General features: G+C 46.9%; 1 protein-coding gene across 1 annotated transcript in view; it reads right to left on the minus strand.

The window, feature by feature from the left end:
- LOC119178254 (cadherin EGF LAG seven-pass G-type receptor 1) overlaps positions 1-24,865 on the minus strand; it is a 283,366-nt gene extending 258,501 nt beyond the window's left edge. The window contains exon 1 of the mRNA XM_075887183.1: positions 24,326-24,865. The gene's annotated coding sequence lies outside the window, so the exon portion shown is untranslated. The remainder of the gene's footprint in view (positions 1-24,325) is intronic.
- Positions 24,866-27,658: the final 2,793 nt, after the last annotated feature.

Consider the following 27,658-nt stretch of genomic DNA (forward strand, 5'->3'; position numbering starts at 1 on the left):
AAGAGCTTGTTAAAGCGCAGTGCCGTCGCATGCGCACCCTCAATGGCCGCGAGGCGATGTAAAAAAAAATGCTTACTGCTCGTGACCTTTGAACTCCGAGAGCGCCGAAAGTAGTCTAGCATGTGAGAGGGCAAACGAACCTAAAGAAAAGAACACGTGAGACCGCCTACGTGACCCAAAAGGCGTCCGGTGCAGTGTCGAAGTCGTGAGTCCGAATAGTAGCTGTCAGAAACAGGCATCGCTTATTGGTGCTGACTATAGAGCAAGAGTCACGACGCGCTCGGCTTGTCTTGTAATCCGAACGCAGCTCCGGAATGTCTGAGTCGTTGACGGTATAAATCGCGGCTGGTGAAGCTAAGGTGTACAACACGGAAAGAGTAGGGAAACATTGAATTAAAACGCTGCACGAGTATCTGTGCTTTTATCTAAGGGGCAGCGTCGGCCCATACTTCACGCCTGTAAGAGTCCACTCCAAGACTGCTGAGCTATGATTGCATATATTCCATCATTGGTGCCCCGTATCTAACTGACCTTCTTACCGCAATTGACGTTTCGGAATTTTGCTTTGAATTTTCACTTTCTCCTTTCAAGGGTAGTGATTTTAAAATAGTATAAAAGAAGATAAAAGTGAGCCCCGCAACTGTCCGCAGCTAAGTGCGACACCTCAGCAGTATCTCCCGAGGGAATGGGAGAAGGACGGATTAAAAAAGATAGAGTGCATGAGAATTAAAGGTTAAGAAAAAAAAATATTGGGAGACGGTCGATGGAGTTCCACTCTGCTCCAGGCTTTTTCATCAGGCTAATACTGAAAACCAATATATAGTCCAATTATAGAAAATATGGCAGCTAAAGGAGCGCGGGCGGTTGGGATGCTTCGTAGACTAAGCAGTAATTAACGATCTGTTTACGTCGTGGTGTGCTCGTCATGATATAATGTATAATCACCCTATATTCCAGTTCGAATGTGTCTTGTTTTCTGAAACACCCGCCTACAAAATTCGACTACTGCTACTCCTAGAACGCGAAGCGTTACGACTGCGTTTTGGGCTCCCTAAATTTGTCGCAATCAATATTTCATATAAGGAAGCCCGCCTGCCTTCTCTTCGCGCAAGGTTCCAAATACTAAAGCAGTTTGTACCTTCCTAAAAGTATATGCATCCCCACGAAAGAGGTCGAACTATGTTTTCAATATTGAGCTGACGTCCTTTTTTAATCAACAGTGGTCAAGACAAAGGGCTCACAGGTCGCCGTCGTACAGAAGTTCTCGGAAACACTACAAGTAAACCTTCGTGAAGTACCGGTACTCAGAATAGCGATTCAAACAATGAAAATGGAATTGGACAATATATTGCCTAAGAATTGCAGAAATCTTCCCAGTAGGTACCTAAGTGTCATTTTCAAAGACCACCCGGCAAGATTAGAAATAAAAATTGTAATAGCAACTGATGCTTCAGTTTGTGAAGAAAAGGCAGGAGTCATAATTGCGTCTTCAGTGTCGGATTTGTTTTTTTCTTTTTATTCATCCACAAAACTTTATTTGTGTCCTGAAGCCCAGTCTTTTCAGACCGAGGCGGAACGCGTCCACGTCGGTACCGTCAGGTCGAGCCTTGTGGCGTCATCATGGGCCTTCTGGACTGCCCGTAGTTGGTCTTGGTTTACCTAATTCTAGACCTATTTATAAAACGGGAAATCTTGCTATTTTGTTAGCATTATGGAAATTGCCTCAATTCATAACAGATGCTATCATTCACAGACTGCCTGTCGGTGTGCTTCATTAACGGCGCCTAGTATGTCCAATGCTTTAGAAGTGTTTTGCGCCCTTTCCACAAGATATTTTCGAATGATTCACTTGGCGTGCATACCAGGGCATAAAGTTTTACCCCAGTGAGTATGCAGATGCACTTACAGTGGCCTGACATAATTGTATTATAATTTCTATATTGCCGACGCTATGGCATTTATCGCCGTCACACGCTTTGAAGAATCAGTCACATCATACAAATTTGAATAGTTTTGCTTGGCAACATCTGAGTTTTCTCCTGTTAAGAACCGCAAGAAAAATTGATTGTACTCCTCTAGAAGGGCGGAGATATCAATTATAAGACGACGATGGCGAGACCCCCACTAAATTTTTAACTACACGGGTCTGGTCTGGCACAGTCTCCCCTATGCCACCACTTGAACAAGAGCGAATCTCTGCATCATTTCCTATTACCATGTCGGTTATTTGCAAAAAAACAAAACGACTGTTAGAAGAAGCTCTCCACAGGTTGGCTTTACATTTATTCCTTCCATTAGTCCTTTCCTTTGGAGCAACTAATAAAAAATTTAGCCACAGGCACGCTTGCGAGGCCGTGTGGGATTTTCTAAAGGATACAAAACGAAAAGAATGTGAAGCGTAAATGCCTTTTATTTCGAACCATAACTATAGCTTGCTGGGTTTCCTTTTTTAATATCTCAATATATTTTATTCCTAATCAATGGTTTACCAATTTGTGCATTGTTAAAACATTGCTATCTAAACATGCCGACCAGTAAAACAATTCCATCTCAAAGATGAGGTACCGTCCGTTTCATGGCCGATCCCCCGTGGTGGGTTTCACCAAGACTCCGTGGAACAAGCAACCAACCAACAAATCCGAGGACGATGCGTCACTCGGCGAGAGCTTCATGGATCGCGGATGGTGGGCTGATCAGTGAGAGCTACGCTGGCGTCAGAGATTGCGGGGGCACAACCATTCGGCACGGAATCCAGCAAAGAAGTCCCTCACTCATTCGAGCTCTTCTGGCTGTCACATTGCTCTCTCTGGTTCTACACTCACCTCTGACATCAAGGGTTTGTTTACTCACTATTGGTGGACGTTAGTCGTTGGGATGGAGATGTATGACTAAGCGTGAACGTAAATGCATCCACGTTAAGCGCTGGCATAGCTGTCAAGCACCAATAGACATTGCGCAAGCTCTAAATATTAGACAGTAAACAATAAACTACTTTTGTAAGGACGCGTTTTACATTCATGTTTACTGATTCTTATAGAATGGAGGAATCGATCACGTTTCTAGAAAATCTGTCAGCCAATCCCACAGCGGGCTATATCATTAGCAAAGCCGGCTCACCAATGGGAAAACGCACCTACTGAAGATAATTTCCGTGAATTCGAGCGCTAATTTTTTTTTTCTTGTGCCTCCGTCTGTTTACCGCATCTCAACACTGCCTAAATGGAGTTGTAAAATTTATTCTCCAGAGTAAAGATCTGTGTATTCTGTGCTGTATTTTTCACGTATCATTGAACTGTTTTTGACGTGCGTTGATAGAGAGCTAACATAAATGGCTAGGCGTGTTGCTTTAGCATGTTTTGAGGTGAAAGGTACGAAGTCGGCAACAAATAAATTTCACGGCAACCGGACAAACCTTGTCTGGAGCAAAAATTTCCACTTCATTGATTATTCTCTGCTGTAAAGTCCGGATTTGACGCTTCGGTTCGAAAAATTGTCTCGCCAAGGCACACCTTTCTTTATTTCAGTGTAAGCCTATGCTGTTGTTTTGCACTCTATTGATGAGGCTTATGCTTGAACCACGCATACAGTATAGTTTGCCGCATGATTTTTCACCCGTCTGGTTCGATATTTGAATAGACATTCATTTCAAGCACATTCATATTATCATTTCAAAGCGCTGGATGAAACAAGTTGGTAACATACGACATTATGCCTAGTTCACACTGAAACATCCGCTTTCTACAGCGACCGAAATTCCCCTGCCGCCGAAACGCAGCGTCGTTCGCACTGGACGCGCCCCGCGCCGCCGAATATGGGGGCGAACGCGGGATGGGTGCGCTGTCACCCGGTGGTTGTCGTGGTTCGCAAACGCCACTACGCTATCCGGTGGTGTAGGGAGGAGGAAAATAGGGGGAAAAGAACGGCAGGGAGGTTAACCAGCCTATAGGCAGCCGGTTTGCTACCCTGCGCATGGGAGAGGGATGGGGGAGATGAAAGATAGTGAGCCATCCGGTGGTGTATACTTCGATGATTCTCGTACGCAGGAAGCAAGAAAACACAGTACGGCTTACTATACTGGTAAGTGGCTGTCTTGTAATGCACGAATAGCAGAAAAAACCACCGACGCCAGCGGCGTTGGTGGGTTCGTTTTGCTTTGCAAGACCGAAACAAGCTCGGTCACGCCAACAGCACGCTCGGTCACCTCTTCCACGAAATACGGACCCGAAGTAGGCACAGACTAGGTTAAACTCCCGTTGGTTACAACATTCAGTTACATGCACTGCGACACAAAAAGTGAGTAGGGCTTGGCCGCCATTTTTCAAAATTCCTTGACTAGCGCTCCTATTGGTCCGCGGTGACCGATTCGGCGGCAGACGCCGCAAAAATCGGTCCGAGAGCGATCGGCACAGAAAGGGCCCTTTCGGCGGATCTCGCCGCCGCCGAACCGGAAGTTCGGAGCACTTTCGGCGGCCGGAATGCTCAGTGCAAACGCGGCCTTAAACTTAACGGCGAAAAAGTTCTGAGCAAGTGTGAAAACTTAACAAAATACGAAAGAACCAATAAGATGCCGTAGCGTCTTTCTGAACCCATATTGCAACGTTTCTGTAGTAGATAACACAACAAAACAAATTACAATTGGCGTTTGCACTATGCGAAGCCCAAAAAAGAAATTTATTGTTGTTGAGTCTCTTTCGGTACTTTTACACTCTTGCAAGCATCAATAAACATGCACAAGTTGCTCTAAGTTGTCTCAATTTTTTTTTCTGTTTTATGAAATACAATTTTTCGGTGTTTTGTCGTGAACGATACCTGACGAGTTACAGGTCATTGCACTTTCCGAATCTACTTATTATTGCGTCATTCATCACAACTTTCTTCATTTCGTTTAAAATTTTCGCTTCAATATATTGCTCTACAGTTGCTTTTTCTTTTCTCCTCGGTCGGCTCTGGCTTTTCTACCACATGATAATCTACTCATGTTATGGGCCATGATCTGCAACATATCGCCCGCTTGTCGGCGTGTCTTGATTACCATCACGCTGCATTTTGCACGATCACTTCTTTCTGCAGGAGGCTTGCGAAAGTCCGTAGGCAATTTTTCCAAAAGCGCACGTTTTCATCGCCGCCGCCTCATTTCGCTCACGTGCGTGAGATGAACACGAGCAGCCGGCCACTTCAGGCTTGGGAAAGTCAACGGCAGGGCGCTGAGGCCAACCAACCAGGGAAAGAGGCGTGGCATACGCAGGCGAGGTGAATGATGAACGAGGCATCACGACGCGGCCATCGCTGAACCAGAGGTGTGGAAAAAGCAGCGGTCGAATGTGGTTCGAGGCTTCTATAATACTGGGTGACGGGACATGACGACGCCTTGTAGCGTGCAAGCATCCATTCTGAATCAGCACTGGCGCGAGGTCAGCGAAGGGTCCTCGCGATTAACGTCTTCAGGGTCACGTAGAGGCGTCAGTATAAACTGACGTCTCTTCGGCGCGCTGCGTTATCCTCAATCTCACGTCTTACTGGCACCTTCTGGTGCTTTATACTCAGCCGCCTCTAACGCTGCTGCATACGCTGTCATCACACTATACTTTCCACAACACCGAACACTGCCTTCGCCTTGCGCATTAAAAGCTCAAGTGGCAAGAAAACTAGCGAAGTACGGAACGTGCCAGCTTCTCTCTTTCCTTCGCTTGTGGGCGGGCTTTCGCCTGTTAACACACTCCTCCATGATTACCCCCTTCTGGGCGAGTCAGCGCTCGCGCGGCTGTCGACATCCCGCAGTAACGGAAGCGGGCAGAATGGTCGACGCACCGGGTCGCTGCTCTCGCTCCTCGCGGTGCGTCAAAATGTGGAGCTGCTTGTCGGCAAATCCGCGAAGAAGTCACGACACGAGCGTTTCAAGCCCACAGAACTCAGCACCGCGAAAAGAGTCGTTCAGCTCAGTTGTCAAGCGCATAGCGTCGATGGCGAGCATGACAACCTTTCTCTGCGTTATATAGCGGAGCGAACTTAAATAGCATTTTTTACCCTGAACGCGAGAATGATTACGACTAATCGCAGAAATGACGAGGCTGTCCTTGGCGTATGGAAATCGATACACGATGAAGACAGACCTGCGACCGCAAGTTGCTTGCTTGCTTCAGAATCTAGACCTTTTGGTGCCATCAATGGAGGTAGAGCTGGCAGGATACCATCATCAGGAAGGGCTGGAAACATGTAGGCGTAGGAGCAATCCCGGAGGAGGCTAACCGTGTTTAGAAATAGTGGGCAACGATTTAGAGTAATATAGGTACTCCACTATGGGAGAGCACAAAGCCGTCCCGGGCACATATAATTAACAATTCAACGACTGCGCTGTTCACCAACACCGAAATCACGTTTATGGATAGTGGAGACGAACATAAAAATGAAGTGGTAACATGTCTCCTACAATGGCCTGCCCTCTGTCTCAGGGTAAATGTGAGGGTAAATGAGCGAAGTTAAACAGTTACTGGAATGAAACATCACGGCTAATCGGCCACTGTTGGCGTCAAAAACATGCATGTTCATAACCTTCATAACCCCGCACTGTCAAGAAATTATTGAAGAGGTGCGACTGAACATTGGTAAGGCTCGTACTTGGCGCTCCCGTTTATGCAACTACCGTAACTACAGAAACAATTGGTAGCATATCCACGGAGTGAATGATGGAGAGAGGGGCGAAGCATTCCATCCGTCCATGCGTCCCTCTGTGTGAGCGTCCATGCGTTCATCTGCCCGTCCGTGCGTGTGTCTGTTCGTGCGTCCGTCCCTGCGTTCGCCCATGCACCCGCCCCTGCGTCCGTTCATGCGTCCATCCATGCATCTGTCTGTGTGTCCGTTCGTCCATCTATTCAACAATCCAAGTACCGCCATCTCGCATCTTTTCATGATATATTCCCCATATAGAAGCACCGCCATCCAGCGGACATTCCAAGGACTAAACTCGAGGTGGCACACGCACACTTTCTTACGGCTTGCGCTTAATTCGGGTCTATTTCCCACCTTTAACCATCTCGAGTTAATTCATGGTATATACTAGTTCATTGTATTCATGGCGCTGCGGCTGAACGCTTGCTAAACCTTTCTGAAACTAAGGAGGTTACACCCAGCGAGTATAACGTAGCAATCCTTTATTGTCAAATAGTGCTCAATGTACATGCCAATGACTGCTAATGGAGATCGCAGCGTGCGCGTTAACTAAAAGCCGAATGCTCCTGTCTCTCATTCCCCATTAGCAGCCATTGGCCTGTACATTGAGCACTATTTTTTTATTGTTCAACAACGCACAGAAGAAATCTCTCACCGGCACCGCTTTGAAGTTCAAAATGTTATACTTGTTACATACTACAACGGCTACGATGGACGAACGGGTGCCGCTATAAGGAGCTTCGCCCCAAAAAGGAGGGGGGGACGTGCCCTTTCCCCACTGTGCACGTCTACATACATGAACTCCTTTGTTTCTGACTTGACGGCCGGTGAAAGTGTTACATTTTCGTACAAATAAATATTCTATATCTGTGCATACTAAGCGACTTGGCGGAAAAAAAGAAATCACGGGTGATAATCAAATGTATTTTACAGCATTTTCCACAGACATTATACAGTGGCGCCACTTATGAACTCTGTCGAAATCGGGCCTGTACAGTTCAGTTTTGGACCCCCACAACTCATTTCTGGCGCCACTTGCATTTCGCCGTGCTGTGCCAGATTACCGGCAACGAGAATAAATGGCAGCCAAAAACAGACGCATGACGTGAATCTCCGCGTAGCACTTTTCGTACAGCTCCGACTCACGCACGAATCCGCGTGCGCCGGTGTAACTTTCTGGTTTGGGCGTGTCTTGGACGCTACAGGCTACGCGCGCAGAGATGGGACCACGCCTTCAGAATAGAGCGGTTCAATTTGTCACACAAGTGTTCGAGGGGTCACTCCCGTACGCGAGTGGCCGAGAGAACGCAAATCTCAAGCACACGCTTCATCAGTCCATGGCGGTGAACAGTAAATGCGCTAGGCGGGCGCAGTGTTTCGCTTCGCTGCTGTTAGTTTCCGTATACGCTGGTTCACGAACACACGTTGGATGCGGAGGCGGCCATGCACTAACGGTCACGACCACGTTCTTAGTTTTGATCGAGCGCGCATTTGGACACATACAGGTTATGCGCTTATGTAGCGTACAGTCCGAAGCCCGAACCGACCAATTACGCGCATCTAGGCAAGAGCGCTCCAGTCGTTCGATTAACCAATGCATACAAGTACACACAGGCTTGTTTCGTAATGTATACATATACCACCTGTGTTAAGCAGCCGTTCGTCCTTATTTTGTTGAAGAGAGGAGAAACACGCTTGGATGGAGAGACCACCATTTCGAGGTCTTTTTCCCAACTGGGTGCACTCATTTTCTCCGGCAACGCGTTACCCCTTTCGCGGTCTTGGCCACGTACTGGGCGTTGCTCTCACTTGGAAGGCTTCATTACTTTTCTGCCTCCGAGGCAGAGACGTACGCCTGAGAATGAACGATTGTCCGAGGTTGGTGGCTGGCTTTCTCGATATCTATTTAATATTTTTTTGCTTCTTCGCTGCGTCTTTCTCAGCGAGAAAACAGTTTTGAGTCCGGAAGAATCGAGGACAAGGTGGGCGAGCAGGTAGTTGATCTGCGAATGTGATTGCGTGCGCAGCTATGATAGGTGAACACTATACAGGCTGGTGCTTGGTTTTTAATTGTGATCGCGTATAAGTAGTCGCGATTGCTTGCTATAGGGTGAATTCGCTCGTGACCACCACTCATTTAGGACCACTCACTTTACGCTAAAGACGACTCAACTTGCGCCTACGGCCCCGTCTGATCAGAGAAGCACGCGGCAGATTGGGATAATCAGGCAAATGATGTTGGACTTTAGAGGCATTTAAGAAAAGAGTAATCGGTGCACATTTATGTTCCACGCCCTTTCGGGCGATGGAGCTGTTATAGACCTGAAGAAAACAAAATAGGTACGTCCCTACCCTGCGGTGTTTCTTTTTGTTCTTTTTTGTTCTTGAAAATGGGGCGGGGGGGGGGGGGGGGTAAATTATCTGCAGGAGTTTGTACACATTCCTAGAATAACTCACCTGATGAAGGCCTGTATTGAGATATTGAACTATATAGTCGTTTCATTACTTCAGAACGAATGCAAAAAAAAAAAATCACAGCATATCCACGGAGTGCATAGTGATGAGTGGGGCAAAGCATCCATCAGTCTATCCACGCTTCCGTCCGTCCGTTCCTTTTTGCATCCATCCGTCCATTCATGTGTCCATCCGTCTGTGCATCCATCCGTGCGTCTGACCATGCATCCGGCTGTATGTGCGTCCGTCCGTCCATTCTTGCGTCTGTCCATCCGTCCATCCATCCATCTAGTGAGCACTCCAAGTAGCGGCATCTCGCATCTTTTCATCGTATATTCAACATATAGAAGTACCGCCATTCAGCGGACTTTCCAAGGACTTAACGAGAGATGGCACGGCAAGACTAGAGAAGTCGCACGCGCGCACTTTCTTACAGCCTGCACTTCGTGTCTATAGTTCCCACCTTTCACCGCTGCTAATTCATGGCACTGCGGCTCAACCCTCGCTATACCATGCTAAAACGAAGGAAGTTAAGCCCAGCAAGTTTAAGGTGGCAACTATTTCTGGTCACATAGTGCTGAAAGTGGTTTTAACGGCTTTAAACCCTCCCATATGTAGAGTACCTAGTACCCGAAATCGTTACCCGCTTTTTCTAAACATATCTTTAACTTGGTTCATTACACTAGGGGTGGTGTTATGCTCTCCCATAGTAGAGTAACACGTACTTAAAATCGTTAAACATTTTCTTCTAAACACACCTTTACGACCTCGAGAAGTGTGAGGCCCACGGGACGGCTTTGTTCCCACACTAGACTACCAAGTACCCTATATTGGTGGCAACTTTTTCTCCCCCCTCCCCCCTCTCAGGTACGTTCTTACGGAATCGACCCTACAACAGACACATTTCAATGAAGCCTCCCAATCAACTGGGCTGCTTCCCATTTGTGCCTTTTCCATCGATGGTAGAACGCATTCGTATACGCTTCACTTCTGTGTTCGTGCAATATGGAATTTTAGTGCTGGGTACCCAAGCGGCTTGCGTACCAAGACGTTAGGGCGGCGGTATTGCGCATGCGCGAAACCCCAAACAGATGCGTCGCAAGATCGCTGGGGCGATGGGGCCATGCGCCCGCGCGGGCATAAACAACGCTGCCACCACTGGCCTGCATGCTCGCATGGCCTGGCGGTTTCCTTTTCAGACCGGTTGAGTAGTGTTCAAAACTCAGTTTCCCCCCACCAAAAAAAAACAATGTTGTTTTATTCATTATTCTTCCGTGCTCGCCAGCTGCAGGGACACGTCAAAAGGGCTTTTGCATGAGTGAGTCATGTGCTTTTCCATGGTGGTGTTCTTTTTTTTTTTTGAGGGGGGGGGGGCACGTACCAGTTTCACAGATAAGTCGATACAGTATTTCCTTGAAGACGGCCGGAGCTGGCGGAGGAAAAAGAAAGAAAAGGCAAGAAGCGGAAAGACATGGAGGTGAGCCAGACGAGCGTCCGGTTTGCTACCTTGCACTGAGGAACTGGCTCATTAGTGGGCTGGTTGAGAAGGCGTGCTAACGCCCCGACAAATGAAATATTGCACCGATTTGGTAGGTGCATGAATAACGGAGATGTTTTCTTGGAATGTGTATCTACAAAGGGAGTATGACACCTTGTTTGGGGCGCCACGGGAGTTAGATCCATAAAGCTGTCGCAAAAGAGCAACATCATGTCTGCCCATGACTTGGTACTGGTGTTCCCAACGTGCTGAAGACGCCGTCTCGAGGCAGAAACACGCCGACGACGACAGCGTGCAGCACTCCCTACTCTACATGGAATTGTCGAAAACGTCCTTGGATATGTATAGTTGATTAACTCGAAGCGTTTACGGTGTCAATGCCTTTTCGAGACGCTGACACACACCTTTCTCGTAATCGACGTATGTGACTGCGCGGTAGTAAACACGGACGACAAGAAGATACAAGGACAAGCGCAGTCCTTGTATCTTCGCTTGTCCTTGTATCTTCTTGTCGTCCGTGTTTACTACCGCGCAGTCACATACGTCGATCGTGAATCACCAACTCGCCCAATCGTCCACCTTGATTAGTTACATTTCTCGTAATGCTTGCGGCAAAGTGGGAATATCCAGCAGTGCCATACTTATAATTAGTACAACCCCAGCCCTTTCGCCCTCCTTACTCAACACGCCCCCCCTCCACACACACACGCACACACGCACGCATGCACGCACGTGCGCGCGCGTTCGCGCGTTCTTTATTTTATTTAACGCGGCTTTTCCTTTTTGTACCTGTTTTCTTTTTTTTTTTGCAGAAGTTGCCCGAGCTAGTTTTTAAGAGGAAAATCTCATTTGATGATTGCTGTGCTAGATACGTTTTTTTTTTCATTTATTCGAGAAGACTGACAAGCTTCGTGCGGAAGCCGAAGTGCACATTAAGGAAGGCACGCAACAAAAGAAGTCTTTGTCGCGATCGAAAAGGAAGCTCTGCCTTCTCGTTTACTGCGGTGAACTGCCCACTGCAGCGGTCGTCTTTTCAATAGAGTAAGTTCAGCTATTGACCTGCCTTGCACTGTCCATCGTGCCATTTGCTGAAGAAAGAAGTACATTGAACCTTCACGAGACATGACACGAGTGCGCTCACGCCACAGCATCTACTACAAAACGACGTGAAAATCCGAAAACCCACTTCGAAAGCTAGTGATGGGGGCTTTTACAAGTGAAATATTGGCTCCACTTCGTGGATTTGGTTGTTCTTTGAATAACTATGTACTCTTGCTCCTTCACGAGCACGCTGTGCCTGATGCGCCAGGTAAACATTAGCGTTCAAGTCGAAACTTATTCACAGCACAGGTAACGTTCAATCTCAGTAACATGCACCCGAGCCACCCAAAGCACATACAATATTTCTGCTCCGTCGGACGTGCGGCGCATATATCAGGGCGTCGGCCTGCCTCGAGCGTCAAAGCGTGAACTATAGGACGCGCTCTGTACGTGTAGGTGTTAGCTAAGCAAGGCCTGTTACGGTTACGGGCGTCTCCCATTCTGCTGACCTTGCAACCTTCTAACACAACCAACTAGACTTTGTAGGTGCACCGGGGGCCGGACGAAGTGGTCGAGCCAGGAACGTCACCCATAGCCAGTGCATCGGCACAATCCTGCAGACTGGCGCCAGCACGGCACCGCTGATGCAAGGCACGCTGTGCGCCTCTTCGCACAATGTGGTTCTGTTCCGCGCCATTCGCAGAGGGGAGGGCGGACGTTTTCTTCGTGAACCACGCGGGTATAAAAAAAAATACCGAGCAGTGCACGGAGTATCGGCGGCTGATGACGCCAGGTGGCGCGTAGACAGGCGGGGCCGACGGCGAGTGGATGAGACGGAGGCCCGAGGGCTCATAAATCTTGGCGGCTGCAAATTTTCGCGGCTCGAGCATGTGGAGGCCCTACGCTTCCAAACCCGGGGCAACGGCATCCCAAGGAGACCACGTAGTATACCATCGCCACTGTGCCGCGTTACCAGCCCGGTATAGCGCAGCAAAATAGGAGAGAAGCGTCACGCGCCGCGCGACGGCGTATCCGTGAATGCTGGGATTGATTGATGATTGATATGCAGGAATTAATGTCCCAAAAACACGATTTTAATATGAGAGACGCCGTAGTAGAGGCCTACAGAAATTTCGATCACCTGGTGTTCTTTAACGTGCCCCCAAATCTGAGCACACGGAACTACAGCATTTCTACACCTCCATCGGAAATGCAGCAGCATACAGCCGGGATTCAATCCCGCGACCTGCAGGTCAGCAGCCGAGTGCCTCAGCCACTAGACCACCACGGCGGGGCAAGAATGTCAGGAGTTTGTCCAGGAGATGTCTGAGAAAATTATCTCGTACACTCAGAAATGAGGAGGCTGAAGGAGAAACGAGGTCTTGTGCTAGCGGAAAATTGTGTGTGCACGGCCTCTCTCTTGGGTCATAAACAAAAGTAGTGAACTACGAGATAAAACGACGGAACGACCACTCCAATTAATGCTTGGGACCATTCGTATGAACTAGAGTGCCCGCGCACGCACACACACCTAAGCCCCCAAAACTTCCTCACACCGTCTAACCAGCAACGACAAGGGCGCTAGGATGCCATGACTGTTTGCCGTCACACAGTCGGAAACTATCATTGTGAAACTGAACTGTTATTAATCTATAGATAACGGCCCTGTTACTGGGTGATGAAACGAAGCAGTATATTTCATATAGATATAGAAACTGACGCTATACAACAAAAATGACCAAAAGTTTATAAACGCAAGATGATCCGGCACGTTGATGGACATGCTAAAGCAAGCATTTGCCATACTTCAAGAAGCGTTGGCCGTGACCTATGTACACTTCACATCATGCACATTTTTCTATTGGCCTTGTATTTAGGCTTTTCAAGGAATGTTTTCAGTCGGTCAAGTTTTCTTTCTTTTCAATAGTTTGATACAACGTAGACCACGACTTTTGCCTCATGTGATTTTAGGGAACATAAGCACGAGCCTCGCTTCTCTTGGCAAACACAACCTTGGTGGTATAGTAGCACCAAAGGAACATACACTCATGAAAATATTTCTGTCTCACCAGCTGGAAGGGCAATGAGTGACCCGCTTTCCACATACGCTATTCACGACCCTCGTAATGTGGTGAAAGAAGCCTTGCTACGTGAGTATACGCCACAGTGGTACTGCTGTCCAGGACAGGTAAGTGCGCGCACGAGGGGTAAGCTTGACGGCGAGGCACGGCGGTCGGCAGGACAAAGGAAGAAGCGCAGGTCGACCTTGAACCGGAGCGCCTCGAACCTATTCGTCGACGCGCGTCTCGAGTATGACGACCGCGACGACGGATTTCAATAACGATCGAGCCGCTAGCGTTCGACGACAATGGAACACGTGTCCACTGCGACCACGATCGACAATGGGAGGCGGCCCGACGCACAAAAGCCGGGGTCGTGGCTTGAAAAATGCGCCGTGACCACAGGAACGAAGCGAGGGGGCCTGACGTTGATGCGGCACGCGACCACTGGCCACTCTTGCAGACGCTGTCGACCATACATGAGTGCATCCACGGTAATTTGTTCTTGTTCGGGACCGCGCATCTCAAGTCTTTTGTTGCGCTTTGCTCACTCCTTGACCTTCTGTTTGTGGGCAGCCTGCACACTACGTAGCGCAATGCTGAGCATCTTCTAAGGGCTCTCTCCGTCGAATATGGTCTTCCGTGTGTTAGTTTCGTTTTATTTTTTGTGGGTGCTCCATATTGCCAAGGGACATGCTGCCAGAAGAATGGCGACCCCAGCGAAGAGAAGCGGCAATTATGGAGACGCGTTCCACTGCGCTTTACTTGCTATCTTCTCTGTGAACGGAGGCATGGCAACTCATTCTTTAAAGGAGTTGTTTGTTAATGGCCCCGCGCATGGGAGGTTTCGTTCGCTCAGTAGCTCCATATTGAGTCGATAACTTTAGCGTTAGTGGCCATTTACGAGTATACGCCAAGCCAGAATGTCTGAGGTCATCAAGACTTTGTCGTTCGAGTAAGGGACGAGGGGCAGAAAGTGCACTCGTTCCTGCTGCCGAGAAATCCTTGAGTGGTACTGTATTATACTTGAATACAGGTGCTTCAACGAAATGCTCACTGTAAATTTAGAAACAGCGGAAGAAACAAGTACAAGAAAAGGACACAGCGCTACAACTATATGCATGATAATCTTCGAACATGCTAAAGTAAACAACCTCTATGAGCTCTTTGCTGTTGAAGTGATTCAAATGACACCACCAGAAGATTTTTTTCTTTTTTTACGCAACAGGAGAGGCATGCATATATTCAATTTTTCCAACACACTGATCTTCATATTGTGTATTAGGCAACCGAACTTCCTTGATTATTTTTTTGGGGGGGCGAAGCTTTTTAAAGCGGCACCCTCTCGTCCCTCGTCGTAGTACGTAACTTGTCTTACGCTCTGACCTGCAAGGTGGTGCCGGTGGGAGATTTCTCCTGCGCGTTGTTGAACAATAAAAAATTCGCAGCGCGCGCGTTAACTAAAATCCGAATTCTCCTGTCTCTCATTCCCCATCGGCAACCATTGGCATATACATTAAGCACTATCTGACAAGAAAGGGTTGCTACGTTATACTCGCTGGGCGCAACCTCCTTGCTTTTAGAAAGGTTTAGCGAGCGTTGGGCCGCAGTGCCATGAATACAGTGAACTAGTATATAACATGAACTCGAGGTGGTTAAAGGTGGGACGTAGACACGAAGCGCAAGCCGTAAGAAAGTGTGCGTGTGCCACCTCTCGTTTAGTCCTTGGAATGTCCGCTGGATGGTGGTGCTTCTATATGGGGAATATATGGGGAATATATGATGAAAAGATGCGAGATGGTGGTACTTGGAGTGTTGAATAGATGGACGAACGGACACACAGACATATGCATGGATGGACACATGAACGGATGCAGGGGCAGATGCATGGACGAACGCAGGGACGGACGCACGAACAGACGCACGCACGGCCGGGCGGATGGACGCATGGACGGTCACACAGACGGTCGCATAGACGGACGGAAGCAAGAACGAATGGACGGACGGATGCTTCACCCCACTCTCCATCATTCACCCCGTGGATATGCTTCCTTTTTTTATTTTTGCACTGGGAGTCGTGCAGCACTGGGCAGCGTGCCATGGAGTGGCTAGTCAAAAAAGAGAGAGAGAGCAATGCACGTTAATTGCATTAAGAGTAATTTCATGAAGCCACACAATGGTGACCTTCGCAACTCCACGAGTATTCCAAGGTGGTAAGTTCAGTAAATATGCGGAAGGGTGCCGCACCGGTGTGCACCGACTTTTCTATATTACGCTGGAGGCCACGTTGCGTGCTTGTATCAGCTTTCAGAAGGTGTCAGTGATATGAACGCCGGTCGCCATAACGTACCCGTAGATCACGAGCTGCAGCACGTTACCTGACTCTGTTATACTCTGGTGTAAAATGCCACCCGGACGGTGGTACACACTAGCTGCGTCCATCTGTACTCGCTATCATGATACAGTGGAAAACTTGACTCACCTTCCACCGTGTTACGCCACACAGGTCGCGCAATGAAGTGCTAATGTTTGAGCCTACGTGCGTTTGCAGTCCCTGCCGGGTGCGGTCAGAACGTGTAGCAAATGGGACAGAGAAATCACCCCGTTCCGTCGTTCGGTGTGAATCAAAACGGCCGCCGTTATTCCCCGACGGCAACAGAGACAAACCAGCGTGCAACCTCCCCCTTCTACCTTTGTCGGCGATTTCGTTTGATAACTTTGCTCCGTACTTTGTATTCTCTCGCCGGCGCTCCATCAGGCTTCGTGCACGCCGCGTGTTGCGCTGTCTTTCACGCGCCGACGTATGTGGGTCGCGCGTCCAGTGACTGACGCCGTCAGCGTTCGGCTGCAGGGGCACATATGGCAAGCGAAGTTTCTCTTCGGGCTTTTTATGGCTGCCTCAGAGCAATCCATGCATCTTCATTCGTCTGTTGAGCGCAAAAATTGATGAAGGCGCGGTCGACCGGACACACTTTTCTAACGTCCCCTATTGTTGGCTCTTTACGAAAACCCAGCGTTAACTAAGCGTACGCTTGTGCATTTCAATGCCCGCCTCAGTAAGTGCACATTCAGTCACGTGCTTCGTCGAATACACCACTGGCTCTCCCATATTATGCATTTCGGTCCTGCTCCTTGACGTCATGACTCTAAGAGAAAGGGGAATCTTGCATATATTTGATTGATTTGTAAAGCCATCTACTAGCACTGTCATGTATAACTCCCGAACTGTGAAGAGACACCACAGAAAGTGCTTTCAAATTGAATTCTTGACATTTAGGAGCCATAACTGCAATATTGTCGTGAGCAGCCCCGCAGCGGATGCTGTGTTTTAATTTGCTGCTCCTGAAGTTTTTACCGCGCATATCAATATACTACGGTGGCTGACTCGGTGCCTTATCAGTTATCACTCACAGATACTTTCAGCACATCCTATACGACGCGTTTAATGTGTACATTCAACAAATGCAAGCGTTGAGGTTTGCTGAGGAGCCCTGCATGGTACTTAATTTCAACGTTGCTGTTTATACTGTCAGTGCATGCGCCCGATACAATAGAAGCAATAATAGCTTCCTCCCGCAAAGACTGTTTTGAAAGTGCTAAATTCGATCTATAGAATTGGTCACAGCGGTAAGAGCAAACAAACTAAAGAACAGGGCGCGATGCATGAAGTTCGAGACTCACCAGCATTTCCTCCTGGCGCAACAAATCTGGAGAAGAGCACGTTTGAATAGAGGGGGGAAAAGAGGTGCGGGCAAGGTTTATAGGGTCAATCTTGTTGAAATGGCCGCAGTTACACTGCGTGTATTGCAGTATAAACAGAAAAGAAGCGAAACAGAACAAGAATGGGGAAGAACACACAGGTGATACAATCTCAACCGCATATTCAAAAGGAAGGCTTCCTGATACTATACATGAAAATAGCACCTCGCCCTAAGAGAAGCCATCCTGAAGTTATTCTGCGTTTTGCCATCCACGCGTCCAACTTATTCATGTCTTCATCTTCAACGCCCATGCGGAAGGTATTGCTTGCAGAGCAGTATTATGTGATGCCGGAGAATCTACTGACCCCCAAAGCCACGATACGCATTCTTTATTGCTGTTGCTATTCAAACACATTGACGAGGCATACCTTGTTTTTGAAACGCGTGAACACCTCTAACAAATTTTAGGGTAACAGGGAGCTGAACTAGTTGGTAAGTGTTTATGTTGAAAGACTTGGCGTGCAAGCGTGTCACGAGAAAGAAGTCAGGACAACACAAACGCCGAATAAAATTTGAGTTGTCAGAAGGCCTTAGCTTTCTTTTCCCTTTTTCCTGTGTATATGTTTCATGTTGAGTCTTGTCAATCGACGCGCTTGAAAAGATACAGAGGTCAAAGAACACCTAATCTGCAGTCTCAAATGGACAGTACCAAAATCACTGGGATGGCTTTCAGCTCTCCCATAGTAGAGTACCATGTAGTCTAAATCGTTAACAACTTTTTCTAAACACATAAGTCAGAGCAATGGCTCCTGAAAACACTGCCTGGTGCCTTTTCGGGTGCCGTTAAGGATAGTAAGCTTTTAGCGCGACGGCTCAGTGCTCTCTATAGTTGAGTGCGAAGTACTCTAAACACATGCTCATGAATAGTGCTTGCCCATTTTTTACCGGGACGGCTTTCTACTCTCCCATAGTAGAGTACCAAGTACTCTAAAGCGTTAAACACTTTTTTCAAACGCATGGCCCACCTGCACGCGGCGCCATGAACACACTTGCAACGCTGACAATGCCATGGCAGACGCCCGTCAAGCGCGTATGGGGAGTCCACACACGCTACTGGAAACAGCCGTGCGAGCGAGCGTGCGCCCATTGCTATGTGGGAGAACAACACGTGGAGTGCCGGCGAACATCCACCTCTCAGTGGGTATCGGTGCCAACGGTCATGCACTATTCTTCTTCACAGGCGGATGGGGCGGCGGCGGCCTTGGCATTATCGTCTATGCTTGCTGCGCTGCTTCCGACAAACAGAGCGAACCTCGCACGGGGCAGTGGCGCGTTGCAGCGCTGATTCAAGCTATAGAGGTATATATAATTGCAGTTGCGCAACTGTATCGTGATACAGGAGGAATAGGACCGTTTAGAAATAAATATATGAAGAAAAACTAACAAGAAAGAAAACACACCTTTATTTATAGCTACAGAAAAAAAATCGAAGAAAATCAGTACTGCGGAGAGGTTGAGAGCAGTAACATACAACATAGCGCAATTGTGTCGCTGAATGGTTCCTTCAAAGGTAGGTGCTATATAAAGTAGTAAATGCCGAGTGGCTATGATTTCTCACCCTGTTGTTGACCACAGTACAAGGCAAACGGTAAAGAATGTGGTTGAGGATGTTTGCTAGATAGTCGATGGGTATTCCTATTGCACCCAACTTCTATCAGCTACCTGTGCTGATATTAGAACCTATAAGTGTGATGCATGTTGCAATGAATGAAGAATAGGGTAGCATCAGCGTCGGCAATGGGGTGCGAAAGGCGCACTTGCCCCCTGCTCGAAATGCACAATCCCCCCCTCCCCGCTCCCTCTAAATGAAACACTGGTTGCAAAACAAAACACTGCGGACGCTCGTGTAAGATAGGAACTTCCTGGTATCTTCCCACATTTGGTTTAGCGATGAAGTCACTATGCTTACAGGAAGCCCAGAGGGAAGAGTGCAACAGCCGCGCACAAACCCGCGAATTGCGACAGGGTGCTTTAGTTTCCTATTCCTCGCTTTCATAGTCGGTCATGACGGTAAGCCCAAGACAATCAGCCGGTGGTGACGGCCCCAGCGAGGCATCTATTGTTCTTTAGCCGCGGAAAGTGAACACCAATACTAAACAAAAAAAGCGATTGATTGATTTGATTTGTGGGGTTTAACGTCCCAAAACCACCATTTGATTATGAGAGACGCCGTAGTGGAGGGCTCCGGAAATTTTGACCACCTGGGGTTCTTTAACGTGCGCCCAAATCTGAGCACACGGGCCTAACAAAGAAAAGCGATCGAGGGTAGCTGCTATCGTGCGCATGTGCAGAGCTGCCGCAGGCATAAAGCTCACGTTGGGGACAGTCTGACCGTACTCCCGCACGAAGAAAATGTCCAAGCTCAGAGTCGGCCGAAGCGCAGCGCTCCACTCTTTAAAGTCTCACCCGCCACTTTTCAAAACACCCTCTGGCACTTCCCCATTCATAACGAGGACAGAGTCGCCGGTCTCATTCGCCGCGATCTTGACGCTGTGTAGTCGGGCGGTGATTGTTGCTCCTCGCGGGCACGGACCGTCCTTCTTTGTTTCGCGCTCGATAGGCCGTCACTACGCGCAGCGCGACCCGAGTGCGTACACGAGCGTATGTGAGTGTTTGTGTCTGCGCAGGGCAAGGGTCGATAGGGGGGAGATGGCGCACAAGGTTTCATGTTGGTCGCTTTTATTTTTTTTTTCATTTACACCGTGCGACCAACGAAGGCAGCGTGCGCAAAGTGGCGCGCCACTACCGTGGTGCGAATTGCAGGAACAGGCTAGCTCAAGAAACGAGGACATTGGCGACGACGCAGGGGCAGTCCACTGGCTCGCATTTATACATCGCTGAGGGCGCCAAGGTTACGGGTACTCGCCGAAGCAACGGTACGACGCTCGACGCGACAGCGAAGTTGCGGCTACAACGAGACCCCTCGAAGAGGCGTATATCGTAGTCAAGCCACCGCGGCCGACCTCGGAATATCACGTGCTGTGCGATCGTTTTCATTGTCTAGCGGTCGCGTAAGTTACGGTGCAATGACCTAAACGAACTGTCATCCTGTTTTCATCTTGTATGTACATGCCGTAACGACGACGGCATGTTAAACGTCTTCACTCTTGTGGAATACCACGAGGCCAAAAACAAATCGTGATATGCAGGGGACGGCGGAGAACAACGGCCGTATGACTCAAACGGGCGGACTTCAATTGAATCACTATGATATTATTTCTTACAGTCGATTCCAAACACTACTGCTGCTTTCAACACCGACAAAAAGAACTTTGTCTTGGTTGTCGTTCTACAACTTGCACACTGCGTACAAACAGCTCGTTTGAATAGGCACTTCGTGGTTGAAACAGGCTCTCTTTACGCGAAAAATATCGAATCAAATTGGAATGTTATTCAAGCAGTCGTTGCCTGGGATGAAGGCGCTAAAGGCAGGTTCAACTGCCTGACAAAATCCCCCTTACATTGCTCGAAGGTGGAAAGCCACGTAAACATATTGGATCAATACAGATATGATCCCACTCCCTTAACCTTCAAAGAAAATTTTCTGCAAATTAAGGTATGGTAACCGAAGTATAAAAGAGTAAATAAAAGTGCATGCGTTCATTCAACGCTTCTGTCATTGATGTGTCATTGAGTCTGCATGCACATTTCACTGAACGTCTTACTGCTCAACGTCTTTCGCTTCGCCAAGTAAATTAGCCGCATAAATGTGATTCTGTATAATATTGTGTTTCTTTTAAATGTTCGATGTATGTGTTGAACGTGATAAATCGAAAAATTAAGAAATATGTAAACTTCAGGCGTAACTTGATTGCCCCGTTAGCTGATCTTTATCAAGGAGCTGACATGTAAAGGTTTCTTCGGGGGAACTTTTCCCACCGGGAAGATCGATGACCAATTGATTTCGCGAGTGTTTTATTTACTCTTATTTTCGCTACCTTTCCTCAGTTTACAACACTCCACTATTCAGTTATTGTAAAGTTCTGCCACTGATTACCATGTATGGCAATTAGCGGCAAAGCTTTTACGATTCAAGGAAGATCCTGGCTAGTACAACGCTACTATAGGGCATTTGGTGTTCTCTACATGAATGTTTTTCTTTTCGCTTTGTCAGTTGTCTGTATACAGCTCACCACCTGCATGCCTTATCATGTAAACAGTATTGCAGTAGTCTGTGGAAGACAATACAGCAATGGAAAACAATTACTGAGATAATTCCATCACACCTACCAAAAGTTATGTTACACTAAATAATTTTTAGACTTATACAAATGCATTCGCGGTTCGCTGGCACTGTACCGCGTACCATGACTGTTGTCTGAATTGGCCTTCGTCACTTTAGGCCGTAGCGCTTGATCGGGAATAAATGGATGCCTGTGGCTCAGCCTTCTCAGCAGCATCGCCGCTAGCGTCCTATCGTGATCGTTGTGCTTAGCCGAAGAATTAGGAGGCGCAGGCCACTCTTTTTTCCTACGACATATTGAAAAATATTCATCACAATAGACGCAAATTCGCAAGTCACCATGAAATGTGGTTCCGAGCTGCGGTTTGAAAGGAGCAACAAAAATTAGGCCAGTAGCCACAGAATGAAGTAAGGCAATTTCCGAGGGCTTGTTTCCTTGTTTGGCGCAACATTAACGAAAACCAACAGATAGTGAAGCCGAAAAGGTATGGGGAAGGTTAATTGTGCTCTTTGAAGGATGTTTCAATTATTGCGATGTAGATATGAAGAAAGCAAAGTGGTTGAGATGACAACTCGCCGCTGGCAGGTACCAAACCCGAGATATGAATTCCGGACGTCCCAGGTTCGGGTGCTGCCAGCGGAAAGCTGCCTTTTTGTCTACTTCAGTTTCTTCAGGTTTACATCACGATTACTACAGTACACTTGAAACAGCACAATCAGTTGTTCGCTGTAACTTACTCGGTTTCATCATCTGCTGGTTTTCAGAAGCGATAGGCCACATGAAGAGAGTGAGAGAGGTCATAGAGAGGTATATACATAAGAATCTGGAAAGGCACTCAAAGAGACAGTGACGCTGCATCACTACGAAGAAACGATGTATGGGACCAACAGCGGGCTTTGTGCAACACAGCCAAGCGCTACATGGTGAGACATTGTCACATCGTAAGTTTCGATGATTACGGAACAATTTAACTTGCAAAGGAGTGCCAGCATAATCCTAAGAACATTTAAACGAAAAATACATGCACCGTTGAGTCGGTGTCAAGGGATCGCGGCCACAACATTTAGCAATGTGTTGCCTTTGTGTCTTCACGGTCGAGAAAGGAAGACCGTGGAAGAGCAGCTTCCGATGCTTCTGAGAGTGTCCTCCTCAATCGCGACAGCTTGGCATATATATATATATATATATATATATATATATATATATATATATATATATATATATATATATATATATATATATATATATATATATATTACTAAAAATTATAAATACGGTAGGAAAACATGCACCAGACAAACAGCTTATGATTCAGCAGTGTGCGAGATGACTAAGCTTATTGGTGAGAGTAAAGGGCTTTTCTTGAGCGAATCTCGCGTCCTTCATTCACTCGTAGGGCAACTGAAAGTCGTAAGCGACTTGATGGCACCTAACAACAAATTTGCCAAGTCTTGGCGCTGGTCTTTCGGACGTCTTATAGAGAGTGAAGGTGGACGACAAGAAGTTCTGAATTTCATAAGTATTGATGAACGGAAGATGAATACTGCCCAACAATAAGGTCCCATAAGAGCTTCGTATACATGAAATGTAGATGATTGAGATTCTGGTACAATGTATTTTACCTTTCCGCGTTATGCCTTCTGCGTATAACCTTCTAACTATAAGAGAAATGGAATGGGTGTGAAGTGCAGTACAAGATGATAGTCAGGTATGGCGGTGTGATGTGATTGCAAAACTCGTATAAGAATGACTGCATGAAAAATCCTTTATTGTATAACTCTGGAAAGGACTTTCTTCTTATGTGGGTCTCGACTGGTTAATGATAGCCTAAATCTTGGTTCCCGCGTGATATATATTGCACACTAAAAAGAGGATAGCAGGTCTCATCCGTGAGGCCTGCTATCCTCTCAGCGTCATCCCGCGATTATTGTAATATTGAACTCATTCGCTTTTATTTATCTCAACCTTATGACGAGGACTTAAACGACCTCTAGCAGAAACTGTTCGCCTAGTGGGTAAACAATTTTCCAAGAAAAAATAGCAGAGGAAGTCAGAAAATATGAGTGAAATAGCGAGCTTGATTTCAATGGCGCATAATTAAGTTGTGGTGTACTGGTTGGCGATCTTGGTCTTGCACTACTGCGACCATAAGTTGCTAACCGGGATAAATACTGTTGGTGTAAGCCCTACAAGAGAAACGGTAACCATATTCCGCTCACTGAATAATACGAGAGGAAGACACTTCTAAAGCTAACGTGTTAATAATAAGGTTTATTTGCCTACTGGAACGAAAATAAAATGAGCGGCTGCTGTTTTGTTGTTGTTGTTGATGTTGTTGTGGTTGTTGAAGGTTTAAGCTGGCCTAAGATGCATATAAAGGGAATTAGCTAATTTGAATATAAACTCAGGGCTGTGTGAGGATGCTGAAATGACAAGATGATATGAATGAAAACTAATTCTCGATCTGGCATAATATTTTGACAATTATGTCAGTGCGAAAATAAATCTCATATGCGCGTTATTAGCGCACGCGGTATGTGTACAGAGTTTCGTTGACATTTTTTTCTACACTCTAGCTTACGTTTAGAAGCGTTCGAATTTTGCCACACATACACGTGTAATTTGTTGATGTACGTGATTTCTTGGACGAAACGTTCTTACCTAAAGTTAGGAGAGGCCGTAGTCGTTTTCTTCTGTAGGCGAAACGTATCCGCTCAGGAAATCCACTCGGTCGTAGCACCACCCACACGCACAGAGAACCGCGCACAATTGTAAATAAGCACTTCAGTAACACCCCGGTCACATGGAGCTCATCGCGTCACTCGGACACCGGTGGAGAAGTGGTGAGTACTCAACAATGATCCCGGTGTTCCACAATACGCGAGCACAAAACTTGTGATGACAGTGCACGCACTTAGAAGGGAGTACAAATGAGATATCCGTTTTGAGGAAGGCCCGCGAAGGGAAGGACAAGCATCACTAATCCTGGGCTTGGCCACTCGCGTAGCCGGCACGTTCGAAGTGCGTGAAGCAGACTGGAGGTGCGAAGTGCGCACGTGCGAAGCACAGCAGTCGGCAAGAACTCGGTCAACGGCGTCGGCTGCACCACCACACACGGCGCATAGCAGCGGTCGCAGCGGAGGCTCGTTCCTCGCGCTACCTGGTCTAACAAAGGAATGGCACCTGCCTGACCGACCCCCCTCCTTCAGGGCTTCCCCCACCGAAGCAGACGAAAGTTGTTGTGGGGCGTCCGGTTGCCAGGCAACGCGCCCCCTGGTGCGAGCGTCTCACGCCGGCGGACTCGCCTCCTTTCCTGAGCCCTCTCGCTTCATTCACTGGGCTTCCTCCTTTCCCAAGAGTTTGTCGTGAGACCGTAGCGTTCCGCGTTCTACGTTGTCGCCATCTGGCGCGGCGTTGAGGAAACCACAGCGTGCAGTGAATAGCTAAAGTGCCCCCACTGCTGGGCACACGAGTGCTATACCTGAGTGTTTACACTAACAATTTTGTTTAAATTACAAATTGTATTTTTGCCACACCTAATTGCATCAGTGCTAGCAAGCATTGGTGTCAGTCTCTTTGAACGACGTACCGTGATTGATCAACGCATTAATATGAACGTAGGTACTTTCGTTCGCCTCTCTCTCTCTCTCACGCACACGCGTGCACTCACATACAAGCTATAATTGTAAGTATTAAATGAGCAGTCTCACATAATTGGAAGTTAACCTTGTTTAGCGTCTTCGCAGTTCAAGGCTATATACAGTTTATATGATCCTGTGAATTCTGTTGTGAGCTGCTTTTTAGCGCTTCCATGATTCCTCATTAGGAATGACTATTGCGCGTTTCCGGTATGGCGTGTGGCGACCACTTCCTCACGTAAGCGGAAGTGTTCGTAAGCGAAGTAATGTATCTGATCCCCGCAGTTGTAAGCAATAACGGAAGAGTTTATGTTTTGATACATTGGACTGGTGTACCAGCCTGCAGCTTTTAAAATGAGTCTTGCAAAGCAACGGTGAACAAATTTACTACATGGGGCCACTCACAAAAGCGTGTTTGACAATGAATTTAGAAGCATGGGTTGTGGGGTGACTAACGGAACCAAGCAAGCAGCTGCTATTTCACATTCTGAATGCTGGCATGCGGGAAGTGGACGCTACACTATTGTACGCCTGCGCGCACCCGCAGGCTGCGCGTGGTGTGCCCAGCAATGACACCACTTCACAAAAATTACCACCAAAATTACTGTCACAAAAATTACTAAACATAAATAACCTAGCACTGACCATGTGATGTACACCCACGGGACGGCTATATGCTCTCCCATAGTAAAGTACCTAGTACTATAAATCATTACCCACTTTTTCTAAACACACTTTCCGGCTGAATCATTTGATCGTCAAACGCAAAGAAACCACTCCTTTTTTTTGTCATTTTGTAAGGAAGCATAACGTCCTCGATTTCGAAACTCAGCCATGCAAAAATTCAGCAATAACAATATACGAAGGAGGTTAAATTGATTGTCTCGCATCTTTATTCTGTTCGGAACAGTTACATGTATGCAATTTGAATGAATGAATGAATGAATGAATGAATGAAAGAATGAATGAATAAATGACATAGCTTCACAACAGTTTGCGAAACATACACAATTATTAAATTCATTATTTTCAGCTATTCTACACAATGCGCCAGTGTTAGCTCCTTTATTTTTTCAACAGGGTGATGTTTCTTTTTTTTTTGTTGGTTGGCTGGCAGCAGGTGATGAACCCTTAGTTATCGAATTCTGTGGATTGACAAAGCTTCAATTATAACGTATTGTCTGGCATTTTAGCCCTGTTGATTACATCCTAATCATAATATATTTATTTATTCGCTTAACGTGCCAAAAACCATTTTTTTTTCATTTAGCGTTAAGAAGTCTATGGCAATATTTGATACACATGTGGAAGCCAATACATATTTTCATAACTGTGCATATGCGTTAGAAAGAGTGCTGACTCTATCCGCGGACGGTTGTTGTGCTATTGTTTCCTCTTTCTTTTTTTCTTCTGCATCTTTGTACAAAAGTCTTTTGTGCCACTTGTAACGAAGTTTCGCCTGATACGATTCACTAAAAAGCGAAACACGTGCACGCAAAAATATTGACCTCGGCCAGCACCACTAAATTCTTCCTAATGTATTAGGGCGCACTTCTGAATATGCTTTTTTTATTAGTCTATAGCTCTCTCATATGTTATATTTTTCATCGAATAAGGAGGATGTGGTTTAGTGGGGTCCTTCAAAGGGAACTCCGGTGCATTTTGCACCATATTAAAATAATGCAGTTTTCAAATAGCATTAGAGGTCCTGTAACAGCTGGGGTGGGTCACTTTGCTGAGAGACTCGTGAATAATTTTAAGTAAGCAATAAAAAAATTCGCAGAAACCACGTACTGTGGGAATCGATGATATGCGAAGCACGAATGAGGCCGGCTGATATATCACTTTAAAATGAGCACAACATTACGAGGTGGTCGTAAATTATACGTTACATGACTTCCATGCCATTATTATCATGTTTGGACGTGTCATTTACCTTCGTTGTCAGTTCACGTCAGGTAAATTAATACCAAAATTTCACATATGTGCAGCTAGCGAAACGGCCGCGAGTACGCTATGAGCGTAGCATGTAATTATGTTTCACATGACACGCATACATGATTATCATGTTTTCACGTCTCATTTACCTTCTTCGTCACGGTCCCGTCAGGTAATACCAAATTTGGTATATGTGGAGCTAGCGAAACGGCCGTGAGCACGCTATGAGCGTAGCGTGTAACAATGTTTCACATGACACGGATAACGAAATCTTTATGTTTGGACGTGTCATTTACCTTCGTCGTCTATTCACGTCACCAGCTGATACCGAATTTCGTATATGTGGAGCTAGCGAAACGGCCGTGAGCACGCCATGAACACAGCATGTAATCATGTTTTAGATGACACGCACATTCTG

This window comes from Rhipicephalus microplus, chromosome 1 (genome assembly GCF_043290135.1).
Source record: "Rhipicephalus microplus isolate Deutch F79 chromosome 1, USDA_Rmic, whole genome shotgun sequence".
Classification (NCBI taxonomy): Eukaryota; Metazoa; Arthropoda; class Arachnida; order Ixodida; family Ixodidae; genus Rhipicephalus; species Rhipicephalus microplus.